Source organism: Meriones unguiculatus, chromosome 1 (genome assembly GCF_030254825.1).
Source record: "Meriones unguiculatus strain TT.TT164.6M chromosome 1, Bangor_MerUng_6.1, whole genome shotgun sequence".
NCBI lineage: Eukaryota > Metazoa > Chordata > Mammalia > Rodentia > Muridae > Meriones > Meriones unguiculatus.
Window position 1 is genome coordinate 6,328,714 of NC_083349.1, and position 21,736 is coordinate 6,350,449.

At 45.4% G+C, this 21,736-nt stretch overlaps 1 long non-coding RNA gene and 1 other non-coding gene across 2 annotated transcripts; one reads left to right on the forward strand and one right to left on the reverse strand.

The window, feature by feature from the left end:
• Positions 1 to 1,298: 1,298 nt before the first annotated feature.
• LOC132655779 (uncharacterized) lies at positions 1,299 to 9,673 on the forward strand. The gene is made up of 3 exons (XR_009593619.1): positions 1,299 to 1,398; positions 2,449 to 2,654; positions 9,533 to 9,673. It is a non-coding gene; the product is annotated as an uncharacterized LOC132655779 (long non-coding RNA).
• Positions 9,674 to 17,872: 8,199 nt separating this feature from the next.
• LOC132652066 (U6 spliceosomal RNA) lies at positions 17,873 to 17,979 on the reverse strand. Its single transcript, XR_009589558.1, has one exon. It is a non-coding gene; the product is annotated as a U6 spliceosomal RNA (small nuclear RNA).
• Between the last annotated feature and the right edge of the window lie 3,757 nt (positions 17,980 to 21,736).

The window sequence follows — 21,736 nt, forward strand, 5'->3', positions numbered from 1 at the left end:
TCTGATGGGAACATTCCTAAGGGAGCTGTCAGGTGTAGCTGAGCACAAAGCATACAGGAAACAGTCCCCTGTTCCTACGTACCCTGACTAATATGTCAGTCAGGTTACACGAGAACACCCTGTGCCCTAAAAGCTCAAGGGGAGCCCTTTGGTCAAATTTGATTGGTAGAAACAGCATCTAAAAAGCTCTTCATCAGGGAAGTGTCACGTTACATAAGTAACCAAATTAAGATCTTGTTTCTGGGGCCTAGAGAGATAGCTTAGTGGTTAAGAGCCCTTGCTGCTCCTGAAGAAGGCTTGACTTTCCTTCTACACTGAGGCTGTCTGTAGGTCCAGATCCAGGGAATCCAATGCCTTTTTCTAGCCTCTGCAGGAACCTATACTCACATGCTCATACCATACACAAAGTTAAGAAAGCTTATAAAACAAAACAAAACAAAAAGCCCTACCATCCTCACTAAATTAGAGGTCAAGGAGGAGTGGTATGGTCAGGAGAACAGACACCGAGCCCTGGGGTCAAGCTTGGAGCTCTGGACTCATGCTGCCCTTATTAAAACCCCACTGCTTATGACGCCCGGACAGACACCTGGCCTGACACAGGGCCAGGGCTCAGGCTGTCGCACAAGAGGACTACAGCTTAGCTGTGATGTTTTAGGCTATTTTTCTATTAAAATTTCCCCTGTCCATTAATGCTCTGTTTTTATTTTCTTCAAAGAAACTTGGGCTGGAGAGATGGCTCAGAGGTTAAGAACACTGGTTGTTCTTCCGAAAGGTCCTGAGTTCAATTCCCAGCAAGCACATGGTGGCTCACAAACATCTATAGGGAAATCTGGTACCCTCTTCTGGCATGCAGTCAGAACAGTGCATAAATAATAAGTAAATAAATCTCTAAAAACAAACAAACTTGTTTTTGTAAAAGCATAATCACTATAGGCTTTTTTCCCAGAAAAACATTGACTGTGTATAGCTGGAACTAACTTTGGGGTTATTTGGGATGGCCATTTTTGTGTGGATGTCAGTGTCTACAAAGATCAAATGACTTCCCCATAGGGGATGGTAGGTCTCAGGATAAACCTGCCCACTAACATGGGCATATGACATTGTGGTTGGCTCACCGTCGCCCCTTTAGCGAAAAGGAAAACCTCAGCTCAACCTTGCAAAACCTTTGGTCCTCCATGATCAGCCCACACGACTCAAACGGGATCGTCCTCTGTCTACCTACTTTTCTATTGCTGTGAAATGGCTCTAAGACCAAGGCAACTTGTAAAGAAGGCATTTAATTAGGGGCTTGCTTACAGTTTCAGAGAGTGAGTCCATAACCATCACGGCAGAAGCAAGGCAGCAAGCAGGCAGGCATGGTGCTGAAGCAGTGGCTGAGAGCTTACGCCTTACCTGAAGGTAGGAGGGAAAGAGAGACAGGGAGAGGGTGTGGGAGAGAGAGGGAGGGAGAGAGAGACAGAGAGAAGGGGGGCTACTGGGCCTGCTGTCGGCTTTTGAAACCTCAAAGCCCCCACCCCAGTGACATGCTTCCTCCCACAAGGCCACACCTCCCAACACTTCCCAAACAGTCCCACCAACTAGGGACCACACATTCAAACATATAAGCCTGTGGAGGCCATTCTCATTCAAACCGCCACGGCTCCCCTTCCCCAAGCACTTCTCAGGTGTGGCTAATCAGAGCCCCGATATCGGTTGTGCGGCTTTCGCTGCATCTCGGAAAAGCTGTCTTTTTCTAGAGCTCTTCAGCTGGTCAAATAATACCCCAGAACACCCAGAACACCCGATGACCGTTTTACAGAGGAAGTCTGTCACCAAAAAGGCAACCAGAAGATAGACATGATTGGTGGGAAGAGTGAGCCCAAGACCAACCACATGACTTGAACTCCTGGACCTAACCAGGGGCGAATGATGTCATTATCAGTTTTCTGTTGCTATAACAAAATACAGGAGGCCAGGCGCTTAAGGTTTTGGAAGCTGAGAGTCTGTGATCAGGTTGTACCACCCTCACACCCCTGTTCTCACGACCCAGCTATGTCACAATGTGGTTAAGAAGCAGAAAGGGAAGCAGAAACCTGCAAAAACGGTGGCCTCCCTTTATAATGATAGGCTCTCACAAGAGCTAACTTGCTCTGAAGACCGCCATTAATGTCTTCTGGGTTCAAGGGCAATGACCCCGTGGTCTAAATTACCTTGTACTAGGCTCCCTCTCCTAAGTTCCATTCCCTTTCAACATGAACATGCAGAATCGCGCTTCCAGCATACAGAACTTGGGAGGACAAACCATACCACAAAGCCGTAACTGACGCCATTCCTCTGGGGGGAACGTTTGGTGGGGGAACACAGGCTGACGTTCTTTGCTTTGCCTTATGCTGTGTTTCACCTGAGTAGGAAGTTCCTGCGTGAATGCCATTCTAATTCGCTTTTCCTTTGCTTTCTGACCCACAAAAGGGAACAGTCTTGGTGAAAACCACGACGCTGTCTCCCCCTGCCCTCAGGCAGTGTCATTGGCTGGAGGGCCTCCTCTTACAGGACGATCATGCGACGTGAGGGAGGGGCTGTGGAGGTTCTGCAACACAGAGAGAACACTTCCGAGACTGGGGCATCTTCAGCTGCACCCTGTGAACCCAGGGCACTGGGACTCCGGCCAGGGCACGGTGAGTCTTCTCTCATCCACCTCTCTAGTTCCCGCCCTCCTGGAGGAAAGCCACACTCACCCCTGCTCTGGGGTTTATTCATCCTCCCAGCTCTCCGGAGCGCCCAACTCCTCCCTTAATACTGATGATGACCAGCAGCGTGCAGCGTTAAGATCATTTAAGTGCGGGCTGTAGAGATGGCTCCGTGGTTAAAAGCGTGTACTGCTCTTGAAAAGGACCCAAATTTGAAGTCTGGTTCCCAGGATCTACACTGGATGGCTCACAACCACCTGTAATTCCTTCTCCAGGGGACCCAGTGCCCATTTTTTTTTTCTGGTTGTATGAGCATATCGCCCCCACCAACACACACACACACACACACACACACACACACACACACAAATAAATAAAAATAAATTATTTTAAAAAATATATCTTTAGGGCTGAAGAGATGGCTCAGAGATTAAGAACACAGGCTGTTCTTCCTAAAGGTCCTGAGTTCAATTCCCAGCAACCACATGGTGGCTCATAACCATCTGTAGTAAGATCTGATGTGCAGGCACACATGCAGGCATTATTTATTTATAAATAATTTATAAACACACATTATTTATTTATAAATAATAAATAAATCTTATATATATTTATATCTGTGTGTATATATATGTATATATATAGATATCTTTAAATGGCTCTCATCATGCTCTAAGCCCCCTACTTTCTCACTTCCTATTCTGCTGGAGTTCTTGAAGGGTACAGACTTATCTGGCTGGCTCCCAGAAGATACATTTTGTAGGACCACATTAGCAATCACCTGTAAGCACAGAGACAAGATGCTGAAGCGGGCCAGCCTCAAGGAAAGTTGCTATAGACAGGGTAAGCCTGTCAAGATTAGACACTCCCTAAACCTTCTCTCCCCGCTTTTTTCTCCCTCCCCTCCCCTCCCCTCTCTTCTCTTCTTCTTTGCCCATCTCTAGTATTTTCCCTTCTCTCTACTCTCCCCACCCCCATAATGGACACTTCGATCTGTCATCCACCTCAGGATTTGACACAGCCCGGACTGTCAGCAGACAGATGCCAGAGAAGGATGGAACCCAGTTAGCCCAGTAATTTATTTGGATGAAAAGACCAGTCATAGATCAGTAGCCTCAGGTTCCAGGATGTGGCTGTTCAGTGCTTCAGGATCAGGAAGTGGGCGCGATGTCTTGCTTCACAGGGACTGTGGAAGGAGAGAATGAGCCATGAAGGGCATCTTTGTATGCCTCTTCATTCTCCCATCCAAAGCCACCAGCCCATGTGCTCGGCAGCCCGGAAGCTGCTCTCACTGTGCTCACAAATAATGTCTTTGTTGTTGGACCAAGTGGGGAGAGTTCGCTACTTTCTGTGTCCAAGTGTTCTGCGGTTCTCCAAGTCGTTGACTCTTTCTTTGTGATTTCCATGCCTCCTTTTCCCCTCCTACTCTTTTGCTGTTTCATTCCAGGCTGTCTCTGGACTTTTCCTCCTCTTTCTCTACTCCGAAGCCAGGCTTCCTCTGCATGGGAGTTTTATTCTCTTCTCCAGGGTCTTGTTTGGTTTTGTATTTTCATCCTTTTTCCACTGGCAATCTCATTCTCCCACATGGCCTCAGGCAGTCACCTGTGCTGTACTGGCAGGTTCCAACATTATCCATTTGCTCAGTCTCCTAGACCGCTTAATGGACTGGGCAGACAGTCTTGCCTAGGTTTCCCACAGGTCTCTGCATGCTCAGGCCAGCTCAGCCCCCTCTGCCTCACAGCGTCTGTTCCCCTAGCATCACATTCAAGGTCTCCCTCTCCCTACCTCTATGCTGAACCAAATAACCACACACAAAAGGTTCAGTGACTATATTTCCATATGTTAAATACCCCATGCTCCAGGCTCTAAGCATCTATCTTTTCTTTTGCCCCCACCCCCACCCCTTCCATAAGTCCTGGGGTTCTTCAGGCTCCTGATGAGGCTTCCAGCCTTCACTTTTCCAGCTCCCCAGTTTAGTTACCTCACAGCACTGATGGCTCTTACCTTTCCTCCTTTCAATTTTTTTTAAGATGTATTTTTGTTGTTTTAACTTTGGGGGAGGGAGGTTGGTATGCATGTGTGAGTGCAGGTGTCTGAGGGGAGACCAGAGGCATCTTCTGGAGCTGAACTTCCAAGGCCACAGTAGGCCAAAACTCAGGTCCTCCGAAAGAGCTATGTATTCTTTTAACCACTGAGTTGTCTCTCCAGCTCACTACTCCATTTTAAAGCAAATGAAGTTGTAGTTCTTTAATTGTACAAAGAGACTCTGGTCACTGCAAAATGGAGGCAGGCTTGCTTTAAGATAAATATATGTTAGCTACTCTGTTTTGTTTGTTTGCTTGTTTCTTTTTCCAGACAGGATTTCTCTGTTGCCCTGGCTGTCTTGGAACTCATTCTGTAGACCAGGCTGGCCTCGAACCCACAGAGATCCACCTGCCTCTGCCAAAATGCTGGGATTATAAGTACACACTACCACTGCCCACCTCAGTTAGCTACTCTTAAGCATTTTGTTATGCAGAATTTTGAACATATGCTGAAGAAAACAGAATATTAGGAGCTGGAGGTGTAGTTCATGGCAGATCATTTAACTAAGGTCCTAGGTTCAAGCTCTGTCATGGCAAACACAACAAAGAAGGCAACATGTTATATATTACATATTGTAGCATTATTATTGTCTCTCAGCCCCCACAAGCATCAGTGATGTGGGCCAGCACTGCCCTGTTCTTATACAAATCTACTCCCTCTCACATAATATTTTGAAACAAATATAATATCCCTGATCATTTTATTTGTACATATTTCAATATAGATTCCTAAAAGATAAGGATTTACCTAAAAGAATGAACCATAATTCCTTAATGTCATTAAAAAGCAATGTTTAGAATTCCAGTTGTTTACATGTTTACACTATTCTTTTTGTATGGAAATATTTGAAGTAAGAATGTTAAAATACCACAAATGCCATAGGCAGTGGTGGTACCCCAGCACTCAGGACTCAGATGCAGGTAGATCTTGGTGAGATCGAGGCGAGCCTGGTCTCCAGAACAAGTTCCAAGGCAGCCAGTGCAACACAGAGAATCCTTGCTTTGAACAAAGGAAAGTTAAAATGCCAACCAACCATGATTAAGCATGATGGCCTTACTTCCTCCCCAGGTGAAAACTTTCAATTTTCTGGGAATCTTACTAACAAGACTTATTAAAAACAAAGCAAACAAAAGCATGTCTTAGGTGGGCTTTGTGGCACATCCAGTTAATCCCAACACTTGGGAGGCAGAGGCAGGTAGGTCTCTGTAAGTTTGAGACCAATCTTATCTGCATAGTGAGTTCCTGGACAGCAACGGCTACATAGTGAAACCCTGCCTTAAAGACAGAACCAACCAAAACTGTGGGAGACCAGCTTCAACAGGTCATGGCAGACTGAGTTGGCGGGTGTAGGGGGGCAGTACTGTGTAACAGGCTCTGGAAGACTCTGAACTCCGTGAACTCTTCCAGGGGCTGGCAAGAAAGGAAAGAGAAAGGGGGGAATCACACACTCCCACACACACTTGGTGGATGAAGCAAAGGCAGGCTCCAACAACCTTTTCTCTTTCTCTAGCTCTTTTTAAGCACTGCAAGGCAAAAGCCTCTATGTAAGAAGGAAAATTACCTCATAGCCATAAAAGCAGTTATCACTAAAATAGATAAAATTCATTACACAAGAGGAAGTTACAGCAGGATTATTGATTACATGTTTTTTTTATTAAAATTCACACCTAACTAAACATTCTTTACTCTTCAAAGCAATATTTTTATCTACCTTCCATTCCTTAAGTTCATTATAAGTTCAAAGCAATGGGTTTTATCTATTTTTCATTTCACAAGTTCATTATAAGTTCAAAGCAATAAGTTTTTATTTTTTATCAAAAAACAGGTCATCTATCTTAGTCTTATTTTCAGAGTCTTGTATAGCTAATCATGCATTCTCTCTTTTTATACTCACAATAGAACTATCCACTCCTGTTTATGACCTTACTTATCATGGCACACACCAAGATTTGTGATCTCATCCCTGAACCTAAACTAGAGTGAATACTTTCCTTGATCACTAGCTTGTCCCAAACCTATTTTTCTTCCCAGTAAAATCACACGCAAGAAAGGTCCCTGACCTGAACTACTCTTCTATCCTATGCCGGCTTTGCTCTCTACTTTTGATTCTAACTTTAAACTTTCTATCAACTCTCTTAACTCTTAACTTCTTAAAAGTACTTGAATCAAATCGGGAATTGTATAAAATCATCTATCAGGAATTATAAAATCATCATTTCATCTAAACAGCATTATTTCATGAAAGTACATCTCTATGTTGATCTGCAGGCAATTTGCCCAACAGTGTGGGTTAACACCCAGGAAGCAGTCACACCAGACTATAGGCACTGAGGGTCTCCCCAAGCCCAATTACGCTGTGCCCGATATATGAGGAATACAGCAATGACAAGCACAGGAAGACCAGCAACAGAAAGAAGCACTCAGGAGATGAAGCCCCTGGGCCATGCCTTTCCAAGGTACACTAGTCACAGCCACGCAAAACAGTGGGCGGTCTCCAGGAAGCTCACTTGCTCACTGGAGTTCCTTCTGAATGGTGCTTTCCACAAAGAAACAAACCTGTCAACTCCCTTGTGAAGCCCTGTGACCAATGGTTTCACGTACCAGCTATTACTATCCAGTGTGTACTTCAGAAATGGCCCTATGACATTATTTGCAAAAAAAACCAAACAGACAGAAAAAACAAACAAAACAAAAAAACCCAAACCAAACAAAAAAAAAAAAAAAAAAAAAAACCAAAACAAAAACGTACTAGCTGGGTGCTGATGTCGCACACCTTTGATCCCAGCACTTGGGCAGGCAGAGGCAGGCAGATCTCTGAGTTCAAGGCCAGCCTGGTCTACAGAGTGAATTCCAAGACAGCCAAGACTCCACAGAGAAACTCTTTCTTGAAAAACAAAAAGGACTTTAGTAAGTGACTAAAAGGACTTTAGAGTATGTGACTCTTGTAAAGAAACGTGAACAGGATTCTCTTGGGAGAGTTGCAGCCACACTGTGGTGGTGGGGGTGTCCCTTTCTTTATGTTAATCCCTGTGCTGAAATCCATGCCCAAGCCTCTTCTTAATAAACTCCTGTGGTGCTGAACACCCTGGAAGCAAGGTGGAGCCAGGACCCGAGTTCATCTGAGTAGAGCTGTCAGGAAAGAAGTCAGGCTGCCGCAGACTCCCACCCTGCCTCCAGCTCTGCCCCACAGTTGCTGACAAAGTGAGGTCGTAAGGATGGAGCTGTCAACATAGCAGAGCCAATATCCTTATAGAAAACACAGGGGTGTGCTGGAGCCTAGGTGACTCAGCGGGGAAGAGCACGTGCTGCTTTTGCCAGGACCCATGGAAACTCAGCCTGTTTCCCCTTGACCTTGGACCTCCTGCCCCTAGAAGAGCACCCACTATGTGCTGTCCTTGCTCTGCACTGTGCGCAGCCAGGCAATAGTATGGTGCTTCTTTCTGGCTAATGTGATCTCAGTCCCCATCTGCTCCTGCAACAAAGCAAGAGACTGACCGTCAGACAATTCTGCCTTCTCTGTTCCAAATACCGTGCCTCCTCCTAGCCTTTCTTATTGTGCTATTACAGAGTCTGGTGAAATGCTAAGTGCCAGGAGAGGCTTACACGTCATGTTCCCTCGCCTAATGAGAATGCCTGTGGTGCTTCAGAGATGAATACCACATTTGCTGCTGGGTCTTAATCAATACCTTTCTTCTCAATTATCAGTCTTGGGAAAAAAACATCTTATTCCTGCCCTTCTGTCTGGACTCCCATGCTCACCGTGCTGTAGAGAAAGAAAAAAAAAAAAAAAAAAAAAAACCTGCAGGCTCCTTTGTGTCTTTGTGTAGCTTCTTCTTTGTGCCAGGAAAACCATCTTCAGCTTTCAAACTCCTGATAGCTTAAAGAGGGTGATACACAATTTCAGTTCCTTTTCCATTGCAGGTGGGGAATAGATGCTTTTATCCCCCTTTGGAAGAAATGCTGTCATTTTTTAATTGCTTTCTCTTTCTAGCCTGACTGTACCACTCCTATCAGTAGGTGGCTTTAGAAGCCAGGCCCAGGCACTGCCCTTCTTCCATTTTCTGAGTTCAGAATAGATCTCCTGTGTGTCTGTCACCCATTGCCAGGACCACCTTCTGAGGGAGAGGATAGTATGAATCCAGCACTCTCTTTACTCTGATTCCTCCATTGTGACTGGATGGGCAGGACTCTTTGAGTCCTATTCAGTTCAGTAGACAGGGAGGAGGGCTATCTCACTTAGGCCTAAGTTTTTTAAGTCATGTTAAAATCCAGCCCTCTCTGAAATTCTCATCAAGAATGGTGTCCAGATTCCCGTATGGCCAGAGGCTCTTGGTTGGTTACATTCTCTGTTGGTGTGAGTCCTAGAATGAGATAGAGGACTCCCCGCACCATGAACTCTGGCACTGAGAGTGACCTCTCGTTAGACAGGGAATGATTACATGAACCGACAGCTTCAACAGCAGCCTGTCCCTCCTTGAATAAGAATAATGCCTGTTTATTATGTACCTTTAATGAGGCAGGGAAGGTTCTCTCTCACTGCAGCCTATCTTTGCTGTTGATGAAGCATTGCCATCTTCATTTTCTAGAAGGAAGCTCCATGTATCAAGACCTGTGTCTACTCTGCCAGTGGAGGTACTCCAACTGTTCATAGTTCTGAGCTGGGTTTCTGCCTTCCTCTTGGGCAGCCCAGAACCTGGTGTGGCTGTGTCTGATCTTGCTGAAACATGCACATGTTTGGTTTCTGCATTCACTCAGTTACTTTTTTTTTTTTTTTTTTTTAGGACAAAGCCACATGTATTCCAAACAGTGTTCCTCACTATGTATGTCTGACTAGCTTGGAACTGTGGACCAGGATGACCTTGAATTCAGAGATCCTCCCTGGCCCTTCCTCTCAGCCATTGAATTCATGAACCAGCACATCCAGGCCCCAAATAAATATTTTTTTCCTTTTAAATATGTATTTATTTCTATGATATGTGTCTGAGCATTTTTCCTACATGTATGTATGCGCACTCTATGTATGACTAGTGTGGGCACTTCTAGAGGCTAGAAGAGGGCTCTGGATCCCCTGAAACTGGAGTTACATATGATTGTGAGCTAGCATGTCCGTTCTGGGAACTAAACCAGTTCCTTTTTAAAAACAGCCAGTGTTCTTAACTGCGAAGGCATATCTTCATCTCCACAAACCAACCTTTTTTAAACAATATGGGATACGAGCTTGCCTCCAGGCCTTACAATCAGATTCAACGATAATTCAACTTTCTATAGACAGTCTGGTCTTTGGTCCCCATTTGTTGGGTGACATGCCCTTGGCATTCAGGATGCACGGGGAACCCTGACAACTGTTGAGCCACAGCACTGGATGAAATTTGGTCCCATTCTTCCGTGCAGAAAGCGTCGCCTTCCTCTGTTGCCTCGGACTGCTTACCTGACCTGTGACTAAATGTGTTGTTAATAGAAGGTGCTGGCATCTGAGCACATCAGGACTAGGTTTTTCTCTTGCAAGGTTTCACTTCCCTTTTTGTTTTCAACACTTTTACTCTTGGCAACACTGCATAAAAAATTTCACCTCTCCCCTTTCTTTGTATTTCCCTTTTTCTGTAGAGTTAAACAGAAAGGTTGCCACATTTTACAAACCCCTTTCAGAGCATGCACAAAGCAAATAGTCTGCTGCTGTCGACCATCTAAAGCTGCCCCATATCCTACACCTGGGATTAAAACAAAAACATGTTTATGTAGCATAACTGGGTTTTTTAAGACACCAAAACTTCCACTATAGGGAGCAGAGATCTGGTCAGGGGTGGGTCACTCTCCCAGCATTCACAGAGCTTTAGGTTTGGATTCCCAACACAGCAAACAATAAGAACAGAAAACCCAAATAAAAAGTTTAGCAGCTCCGTGTGGTGCACGCCTGTAATCCCAGCCCTTGGGAAGCAGAGGCTGGAGGATCTCGGTGAGTTTGAGGCCAGCCTGGTCTACAAAGCAAGAACAGGACAACCAGGGCTACACAGAGAAACTCTTATCTCGAAAAACAAAGTTAAAACAGGGTTGTGAATCTGGTTTGATGGTAGAACGCTTGCCTCGTTTGCAAGAGGTCGTAGATTCAACCTCAGTACTGCAATAGTATTTCTTTTCTTCTTCCTTTCTCTTTTCAGTTTTTTGTTTTGTTTTGTTTTTTTGAGGCAGGGTTTCTCTGTGTAGCCTTGTCTAGACTGGCTTTGTAGACGGGGCTGGCCTCAGCCTCACAGAGATCCGTGTGCCTGTGCCTCCTGAGTGCTGGGATGAAAGGCATGCGCCACCAGGCCCGGCTTTAGTGTTTCTAAATCTACCCCTGACCAGAGTCTACAGCTTGACAGCCTGGCAGCACGAGAGATCAGCAAGAACCGGTGGATGCGGACGGTTTTCCTGTTGTCTGGTTATTTGTGTCTGTATGCACAAGCAGTCAGGAGTGTACAAGTAGAGGTCAGAGGTCAACTTGCAGGAGTTGATTCTCTCCATGGGTCCTTGGAACCAAACTTCAGTCTTCAGGCTCCGCAAGTGCCTCTCCCCCCTACCCCCCTCTCCCGCCCACGGAGCCATCTCAAAAGCCTTGTGGGTGAAAAGAGACCTCAAAGTGTCACTTGAGAATGGCTCATCCAATTTTTTTTTCCAGCTGTCTTACAGAAAATTCTAAAGAATGCTCACATTTTGTGATTTCATGTATCCTCAAAACAATGGTTGGTCCAGATCAGGAAAAGAATGATTAGCTGGTATTCACCTGACCATAGGTCGCTGTGGTAGGGTGGTGTATCGTAGCGTGGCTTGTTCTGGTTCTGTTGAGTGGTTGGAAACTTGCTGGGGTGCTGGAGGCAACACGCTGAAGCTCCCAAGCAGACCAGGGCTCGGCACGGGGGGTGGGGGGGGAGCTTGAATGTATTCCCAGCCTTTCCCTCCCCAGGCTTCCGTTCCCACAACCACCTTGCTCCTAGGGTGTCTCTCTCCTGCAGCTAGAAGTAGGAGCGTCTCTGTGGCTTCTCTTTTCTGTCCTCTGGGCCCATGAGATCCGTCTGTGCTGTGCCTCCTGCTTCCTACATCCTTGACTGGAAATGATAATGTATTATACTTTATAAGATTATTGTGTCAAGCTGACTGACTGTGCTTTCAGCAAAGCCTAGTACAGAAAGGAAGTTCAAACATGTTGACTGTTTGTATGTGCTTCCCTTTATGGGCATTTTATTTTCCTTGTAAAGAACAGATGGGAAATGAGTGAAATGGCCCATCAGGTAAAGGTAAAGATCAAGCCTAATGGTCTGAGTTCGAGTGCTGGGACCTACAAGGTATAAGGAGAGAACCAAACTATCTCCTGACTTCTCTGTGTGCCCTCCCAATAGGCAGATAAAGTGAAATTTAAAATGAATCAGAATAGATGAGGTGCTGGGGATAAACAGAGTCCCTGCCTAGCCTGTAAGAAACCTTGGGTTCTTCTCCCAACATCACATAAACTAAGCATAGAGGTGGATGCTATAATTTTAGGGCTACTCAGAAGGTACACGCTGGTCAGAGTACTAGCCCAGCCTCTCCACTGCACACACACACACACACACACACACACACCTTCATATACACACACTGCACATGCACACATACTCATACACACATGCACACACATACACAAATGCACACAGACGCACAGGCACATGCATGCATACAGAAAAAGATTAAGGAGCTGGAAAGACGGCTCTGTGGTTATGAGTCTTGCTGTTCTTCCAGACAATCTGAGTTCCAGTTCCAGCATCATGTTAGGTGGCTCACAGCAGCTTGTAACTCCAGCGTCAGGAGGTCCAGCACCTCCGGCCTCTTCAGGCACCTGCTCTCATGTGTACACACCCTCGGATAGACACACACACACACATACACATAATTTAAAAAATAAAAATAAATTCTTTTAAAAGCATGTGAATTATTTAGAGTCTCAATTTAGAAACCTTCTTTGAAAAACTCTGTTAACAGCTTCAAGCCAGAAATGTTTTGTAATGAAAATGTTCTGCCCAGAGCCTTTAGGACATGAGAACCCATTCCTAGAATCTTGGGTCTTCGGCAGAAGGACACTCCCAGAAAAATTACTCAGGAAAAGCTTGTGGATTGTTCCATCAGAAAATACCAAGCTATCTGCCCCCCCATTTTTTTCAATCAAAAATGTGTCTTTAAGTTTATTCCATGACTGATATTATTATTATTATCTATATTTTTCTTTCATTTTTGAGAGCATAGTCTATTTACATAATTTCTCTCTTTCTTTTCCTCCCTCTATATACCTCTCCACATTCTCTTTCAGATTCATGGCCTCTTTTATCATTAATTGTTGTTACATGCTTGTATGTATATGTATGGGGGGGCTCCGCCCAATAAGTTTGAAGTCTTGGAATAGCCATTTATTTGCACTCAGTCTATAATGATGGATGCCCTTTTCTCAGCGGGGTGCTGACAGTCTACTGGGATCTGGGTGATTCCAGGTCTCGTGAGGAGCATCACATAGCCCTCAGGGCAGATTACAGACCAGGTTAGCATGCATTTAGGAATTCCTAGAAATGGGCCCACCCTGCTGAGGATCTTAGTCCAGCAGTGGCCTTCGACTGTACTTGGAGATCCCCTCATAGGATAATTAAGGCCTGTATCTTCCTTCTTGTGATAGGTCTACTAAGAATCCCTGACCCCCTGACCCCAGCGAATCAAACACTGTCACCTTCAAAACCCCTCCCTCTGCCCAGGGTTTATATTGCCCTTGATTTCACAGGAATAAAGGTACTCAGGTTTGCTCTTTTCTCACTTCAAGACTGTCTGAGATTCCTCATTTATCCTCTGCTAGGCAGCATCTCACCAGCCTGTGTCTTGGCTGCAAGCCAGTCAGGAATGGGCCTTGGCCTGCACTTCTGCTGGGCTCAGCAGAGCAGCTTAACCAAGAGCTATAACAGTTTGGTGTCGCCATAGGCTTTGGAACACCGCTGCCACTGGTGATCTCATGCTAAAAGAGCTAAACTGTAACACTCTGTGGCAAACACCCCAGCTTGGCACACTGGGGCCTCACCCTAAAGTTCTCTAGCTGCCCCGGAGAGAAACGGACCCCCAACCCCAGTTCTCTGTCTAGAAGCCAAGCTACAGGACCCCACCAAATGGAGAATGACATATGTGTATGTGTGTATGTGGATATGTATGTGTGTGTATATATATGTATGTGTGTGTGTGTATATATAAATATATTTCCATATATAACCTGCTCAGTCTGTATAATGTTACTCATATGTATGTTTTCAGGGTTGATCATGTGATACTGGGTGGCCAATTGGTGTCTTCCTTTGGGAAGACTATTTCCCCCACTCTCAGAATTCCTTAATTGCCTGTAGTTCTTTGCATAGGGTAGAGATCTAGTAGGCTTTTCCTCATCCCCTTTGGCATGTCTGTTAGTGTCCTCTGGTGTTGGGTATCCACCAGGGAAGACTAGTCAGACAAGGCTTTGAGCCAACAGACAATGAGCCAATGAATAACCGGGTGTTCCGGATCCCAGCATAATCCAAGCCTTTCTCAAAGCCTTTGAGCTTTTAAGCACAAAAATCATGCCCCGGGTTGACATACTTCAGTTAACAAGAACAGTTAGCCAGAAGCAGAACTACAGAAGCCAAAAGAGCAGGGTTAATATATTTTAGAGACTTTCCCAGAACTACGGGCTTTGTTGGATTGGGTCTTTGTTTTAGTTTTGGCTGGTTGGCAGTCTCCGTGCTGAGTTTAGAGGCCTGAATGGCCCTTGCACCATGGAGTCAGCTTTTCTGAGGTCTGGGGACTGTTACTGTGTCTGCTCAGCTTATGCTTAGGCATGCAGGTTGGTGAGAGTTTACAGGCACAACTTCTGACATTAGGAGGAGGCAAACTCCGCGATCCCCTGGCTCTTACAATCTTTCTGCTGCCTCTTACACAATGTTCCCTGAGCCGTAGGTGTGGGAGTTGTGTTGTGGATGTCTCCGCTGGGACTGAGCTCCGTACCTGCATTTCGATTAGTTATGGTCTCTGTAGCCATCTCCCTCTGCTGCCGAGAAGCTTGCTTGATGAGAGGTGAGGACTGCTCTTGGCTGTGGGCGTGAAGACAAATATTTAGACCGTAGTCAGGGACTGTGTTGCCTTACTCAAGTGATGATGGTAGGTTCTTCTCCGAGACCTATGACTCCCCTAGCCCCTCTGTCCAATCCCATGCTGATATTACAGACACGCACCACAGCGCTTGGCTTTTACGTGGGTGCTGGGGGATATGATCTCAGAGCAAGCATTTTACCCACCCAGCCATCCTTTTTCTCTGTGAGTGTGTGTGTGTGTTATCCCACATTGGCCTCCAGCTGGCTATGGAGCTGAGGATGACCTTGAACTCTAATGCTCCCATTACTACCTCCCGGGTGCTGAGTTATATGCTGCCACCTCCATTTCGTGAGGTGCTGTGGATGGAACCCAGGGCTTTGAGCTAGGCAAGTTTGTTCCTAAACCGGGTTACATCCTTAGCCCATGGATTCCATTTTCTTCTTAATCTGTATGTGGCCTGGGAAAGCCTTCTGGCTGACTGAACAGTTGGCAAGAGAGAGGGAGAGAGCCATGTCACAGGTTGCACCCAGGACAGCCACAGAAGCTGCAGACACCATCATGCATTAGGATATGAAGCTTCTGTGTCACCCTCTGTAAATGCCTCCACTTACTCCTTTGAGATCTAAAAGAAACTCAGGACAAAAGACTAGCAGCAGCTCCTATTAGCATACTTAAGTGTCTGCCGGCCTCCAGGCTCACTCAGTACCCATAGCTCCTCTCAGCAATTCTCACCCTGCTCCCTTCTCCAGCTCATGGGCTTCCCTTCCTCCAGATTTTTTTTTTTCTTTTTGGTTTTCTGAGACAGGGTTTCTGTGTACAGCCCTGGCTGCCCTGGAGCTTGCTCCATAGACCAGGCTGGCCTTGAACTCAAACATCCATCTGCCTTTGCCTCCCCAGGGCTTGGATTAAAAATGTGCACCACCACTGCCCAACCCTCTCAGTCCTTTATAACCCTGTCATTTTGGCCATGCTCCCTCTTGATCTTCTTTCTCTCTTGGCCCCCTCTCCCTTGGCCCCTTCCTAACCCCCCGTGGCCTGGCTGTGGTCCACCCTGCTAGCCATGTTTAGTCCTCTGCTTTCTCTCCCTGGACTCTCCAAGATGCCTCTGGCTGTATTTTCCATCATGTCTACAATAAAAACCTCCCCTCAACCATACCTCAGAGCAGGCACGTCCTCACTGTATACATCTGGTGCCAAAACCCCCACTTTAAGCAACTTCCTGTACACTCAGAATGAACTATGTCTTTACAGTATTTTCAGCTCTGTGGGGGCTGCCATGAAAATTGGAAGTATTGTTGCCTTCCTTCATCTCATCTCTTTTCTATTTGAACTGACTCCATCTCATCCAGACTTGTTATTCATTGCATTTCTGCTTGGTACCTGACAGGACTTCTTGTTCTGATTCATTGGTGCAAAGGCATTATTTTTCCCGTTCTCTGGGAAATGCAATTATGCCTTTCTGGGCTCTCAAGAGCTTGTGGGAGATGGACATTTCTGTTTAATGGCCCCTTGGCTTGGTAGGTTATGAAGATGAGTGTAAATGGGATGCATCCTGCTTTGCTCTTTTGGTAATTTGTGAAATTGACATAAACCCTGTGGCCTATGTGTTTTTTTACACCTCCCACTCTGATTATGAGTCACGCTGAACCTAGAATTGACAATAGGCTGGTGACCTGAAAAAATGAGCCACAGCTGAATGACACCATCATTAGCCAGACCTTCTGTGGCCTCCTACTTTCTGACTCAACAATAGTCCTATTTTGCTGGTTGAAAGAGGATTCATTTGTGCTGGTGCTAGAGATGTTTGTATGCTTGCCTTCTGGGCTCAGTGTTAACTCTTTAATGGAGTACTGTACATATTTCTTCTTCATGTCCTGAAGAAAAATATGACTAGTTTGATTTGTGTGTGTGTGTGTGTGTGTGTGTGCATATAACCCTTTGTCTTGCATTTTTGTCTCATTCTTTGCTTTGCATTATTTATCTTTTGTTTGTTTGTTCTTTTTTTTTTTTTTCTTGAGACAGACTCTCATTCAGGCAGCACAGGTTGTCTTTGTAATTTCTATGTAGCTGACGATAACCTTGAATTTCTGATGTTCCTGCCTGTACCTCCTGAGAGCTGAGATTTTAGGCATGGAGAACCACACATGGTTTATTTGGTGCTAGAGATGAATTCTAGGCCTTTACACAGGTTAAGCTACAGTCTGCTAACTGAGCGATACATTAGCCCGTCTTTTTTCATTTTAAAAAGACAATGGTACATGCCTGTATTAATACCAGCACAGGAGAGGTCTAAAACAGGAGGTTTTTGCCAGGCATGGTGGCTCACACCTTTAATCCCAGCACTCCAGAGGCAACGGCAGACAGATCTCTGTGAGTTTGAGACCAGCCTGGTCTACAAAGAGAGTTCAGGACAGCCAGGGCTGTGTTTCACAGAGAAACCTGTCTCAAAAAACCAAAACAACAACAAAAACAGGAGGGTTTTTTTTTTAAACTAAATTTTTATTGTTTTAATATTAGTTACAGTTTATTAACTTTGTATCCCACTCCCTCATTCCCTCCCATTCCCACCCTTCCTCCCTCCCTCCCTCATCTTCTCCCTACCTCTTTCTAAGTCCACTGATAAGGGAGGACCTCCTCCCCTTTCATCTGACCCTAGCTTATCAGGTTTCTTCAGGCCTGGCTGCAAAGTCCTCCTCTGTGGCCTAGTAGGGCTGCTCCTCCCTTGGATGGGGTGGGGGGAGGTCAAAGAGCCAGCCATTGAGTTCATGTCAGAAATAGTCCCTGTTCCCCTTACTAGGGTATCCACTTGGATACTGAGCTACCATGGGCTACATCCGAGCAGGGGTTCTAGGTTATATCCATACATGGTCCTTGGTTGGAGAAACAGTCTCATAAAAGACCCCTGTGCCCAGATATATTTGGTCCTTGTGGAGCTCCTGTCCTCTCCAGGTCATACTAATTCCCCCTTCTTTCATATGATTCCCTGTATTCTGCTGAAGGTTTGGTTATGAGTCTCAGTAAAAAATAAGGAATGCTTCATGAATTTGCGTGTCATCCTTACGCAGGGGCCATGCTAATCTTCCCTGTATCTTTCCAATTTTAGTATATGTGCTGCCGAAGCAAGCACAACAGGAGGTTTTTAAATTTGAGGCCAGACAGGGTTTCGAGTAAGACCTTGTCTCAAAACAAAACACAATACAACAAAATAATAATAAAATAACAGTAGTGTCTCTCAATTGATGGTGGCTATGACTTTTAAAACCTCATGATTCTTCTCACTCATTCACTTCTCACTTTATCTTGTTCTAAAGGGTTATCTTTAGCACACAGAAAACCTGCGAAATAAGTCAGTTTCTTAGCTAGGTTTTTGTATTTATTTACTTAAAAAAAGTTTGCACAATGTCTCTGAGTCTCTGAAACAATTGCTTCCCCCACCCCACCCACCCCCGAGATAGGGTTTTTCTGTATAGCTTTGGCTGTCCTGGACTCGCTTTGTAGAGGAGGCTGGCCTGGAATTCACAGAGATCCACCTCCCTCTGCCTCCCTGAGCGATGAGATTACTGATATGGGCTGAAACAATCACTTAAAAAATCATTTATTTTTATGTATATGAGTGCTCTATCTGCTTATAAACCTTCTGATGCCATAAGAGGGCATCATATCATGTTATAGATGGTTGTGAACCACCATCTGGTTGCTGGGAATTGAACTCAGGGCCTACTGAAAGAGCAGACAGTGCTCTTAACCACTGAGCCATCTCTCCAGCCCTAAAACAACCACTTTTAATAGTTACTCTCATTTGTCCAACAATGTCATACAATATATCATGGATACATTTTGGCAAGTATCTGGCTCATTTGTATCTGTATGACTCTAGATGTTTCAGATGACTATAGAAAAGGAAATCACAGTTCAGGGGCAATTTTCATTAGTTACTTTTTTCATTGCTGTGACAAAGCATTTGACAATGGTAAGTTAAGGAAAGAAGAGTTAATTTTGGCTCATGTTTCTAGGTATGATCCATCATCCCTAGCAGGGAAGGTATTGCTGTAGGAGCAGGAGATATTGAGTCCACAGTCAAAAACATGAACACTAGTGAACACTATCGCTTCCTTCTTTATTCCCTTCTTACTGAATCCGGGACCCTTGGCTATGGCACGGTGTCTGCCAAATTCAAGGTGGGTCTTCCTCCTTCAGTTACACCTCTTTGGAAACACCTTTACAGACACAAAGAAGTGTGTCTAATAGGTAATTCCAAATTCAGTCAGGTTGACGATGAAGATTGGCTACCAGTAACTACAAGAACGGGGTCAGGGATGATGGGGAAAGGAGGGAAGAGTAGGCAAGCTCCCTGGTCAGCATCATGGAAATTACATACTGCTTAAATAAATCCACTTGTGGAAGTGACTGCATTTGGAGATGGGACTCTGAAAAAGCTAGTTAGAGCGAAATGAGGTCAGCAGGATGGCCCCTGATTTAACAAGATTCGTGTTCCGGTAAGTATAGAAGTTTAAGACACACAGAACTCACAGGCCGAGAGATAAGCATGGGAAATCACAGTGAGAAAGCCCCAACTATGAGCCAAGAAGGTGAGCTCAGAAGAGATCAACCCGTCTGACGAGTAGCTCTTGGATGTCCAGCCTCGGAGCTGTGAGGAAGTGGACCTCTCTTGTCTCAGCATGCCAGCCTTTGTTATGGAAGTGCCAACAAGCTAACGAAGCTGATCCCAGGTGCCTGCTCTGGAGACCAACTCAGGGAGCAGGAGACAGGCAGAGCCACTGGTTTGGAATCTTCTGAGTCCAACTTTGAAAGTTCTGGGTACGTCATCAGATAAAATGTGGCTAACAGAGAAGGAATCCCTTTTGAAGACAGCAAAGGGGACACACGCAGCTAACAGAAACCACACTCACGTCAGGGATGAAGGGAGAGCTTGCAGAGGTCCTCCTGTTAGTAATTTGGTTGCAACATACTCTGTTTCCTGAGGGCTGGTGCTCTACTTTTCCTTGGAAATAAACAGAACTGTAGAAGGAGCCATAAAAAGCCAGGTATGGTAGCACACCCCGTAATCCTAACACTTGGGAGATAGAAGCAGTAATATCAGGAATTCAAGGCTAGCCTCTGATTACATAGTGAGTTTGAGGCCAGCCTGTGCTACATGAGATCTTCCTTGTCTTTAGAAAAAAAAGGTGTGTGTGCGTGCAAAGAGAGAGCTTAGCAGGTAAGAGTTTTGCTGTGCTAGCCTTAATACCTGAGTTTGATCTCCAGAACCACAGTGAAAGGAACTACTCCCAAAGGTCGTCCTCTGTCCTCTCCATAAGAATGACATGGCATGTACATAACTCCATGTACACGCACCTATCACATATCACTCATATTCACAATTCATTCATCCATTCTCTTGAAATTGATGGTGGTACACACCCTCAAAGAACTCTAGAGGCATTTGCAGATGGATCTCTTCGAGTTCAAGCCCAGCCTAGTCTACATAGCGAATTTCAGGCCAGCCAGAGCTACATAGTGAGACCCTGTCTCAAAGAAATAAGTAAATAAAGAAATAAAATTTACAGAGGGTAAGAGACATAAAATAAAACAAAGGTGCAAGTCAGGGAACAGCACAGAATCTGTCAGAATCCACCAGCGTCTCTGACCAAACAAGGAAAGGAAGCCACCTGGTTTGCAATGCTCTGCCCGACACCCTACAACATTGGCACAGAAGTGAAGAGGGCAGGAACAAGCATGGTCTAGAGAAGTGTCTGTATTGGTCTTGGGGGTGGGGCGATTCATCAGATCCTCCAAAATGCCAGACCTGTGCTGGGGGTCTGCCACAGACCCTGGGGATAGTTCCTCCTTCTCCCCCTCCTCTTCCCCCTCCTCCTTTCCCTCTTCCTCTTTCTCTCCCTCTCCCTCTCCTGTTCTCTCTGATACACATGGAAGCAGAAACTGCTGGCTGAGGTCCCAGGAGGACAGCTCTTGAGAGAATTCATCAGCACAGAAAGACAACACACAGAGCTTTAGAACTAGAGTATGTCCCCAACTGTGGGATGATTATTTTTCCTCTGATGCAAAGGACCTTCTACACAGTGTTCTCAACCATCCCAGAGCTGCTTGGCCATGCAAATAGGCTCACTGTTGAGAAGTTTCCCTTTATGAGGCAGAATTACCACTTAGCAACAGTACAGGGAGCCAAGCACTAGAACTGAGATGTTCTCTTCTTTTAAAATTCTCTCTCTCTCTCCCTTTCCCCCTCCCTCCTTCCCTTTTCTCCCCCCTGCCCCGTGTGTGTGTGTGTGTGTGTGTGTGTGTGTGTGTGTACGTATGTGTCCAGGTGTCCAAGGAAGCCATATGTGTTGGCATCTTCTGGAGCTGGAGTTATAGTGGGTTGTAAGCCATACATTATAAGCCCTCTAACTGCTGAGTCATTTCTCCTTGCCTGGCAATGTTCCCTTTAATCTTTCAGAGATAAAGAATGACGTCCTGGTTTCTGTGTTTAGTGGGTGGCATGCTGCATGTGGTGTTTTCTTACAGAGGGACTGTGTGGTTTTCTAAAGCACAGATATGTGGCTGATTGTAAGCGAAGCATCATTCAGAGTCTGGGACTCACCAGGAGGCAGGTGGTGTGGTGGGAACTGGCTGGATTAGATGTTCTGGATTAGACGTTAGGAGGCCTGACGTCATCACTGATTTAATCCTCGAATGTAGGCAAGTAGCCAAAACTTGCCGAGGCTACATAGGTTGACTGCTGGAGTTTTCTTTTTTCCTCCGTGGAGAAGGCAAATGAGGAATAGGTTCCAAAAATGAATTGAATAGAATCCCCCAAAAGGGGCCCATGAATGTCACTTTATTGGGAAATAGGGCTGGGCACAGGGACATACATTGACAACCCT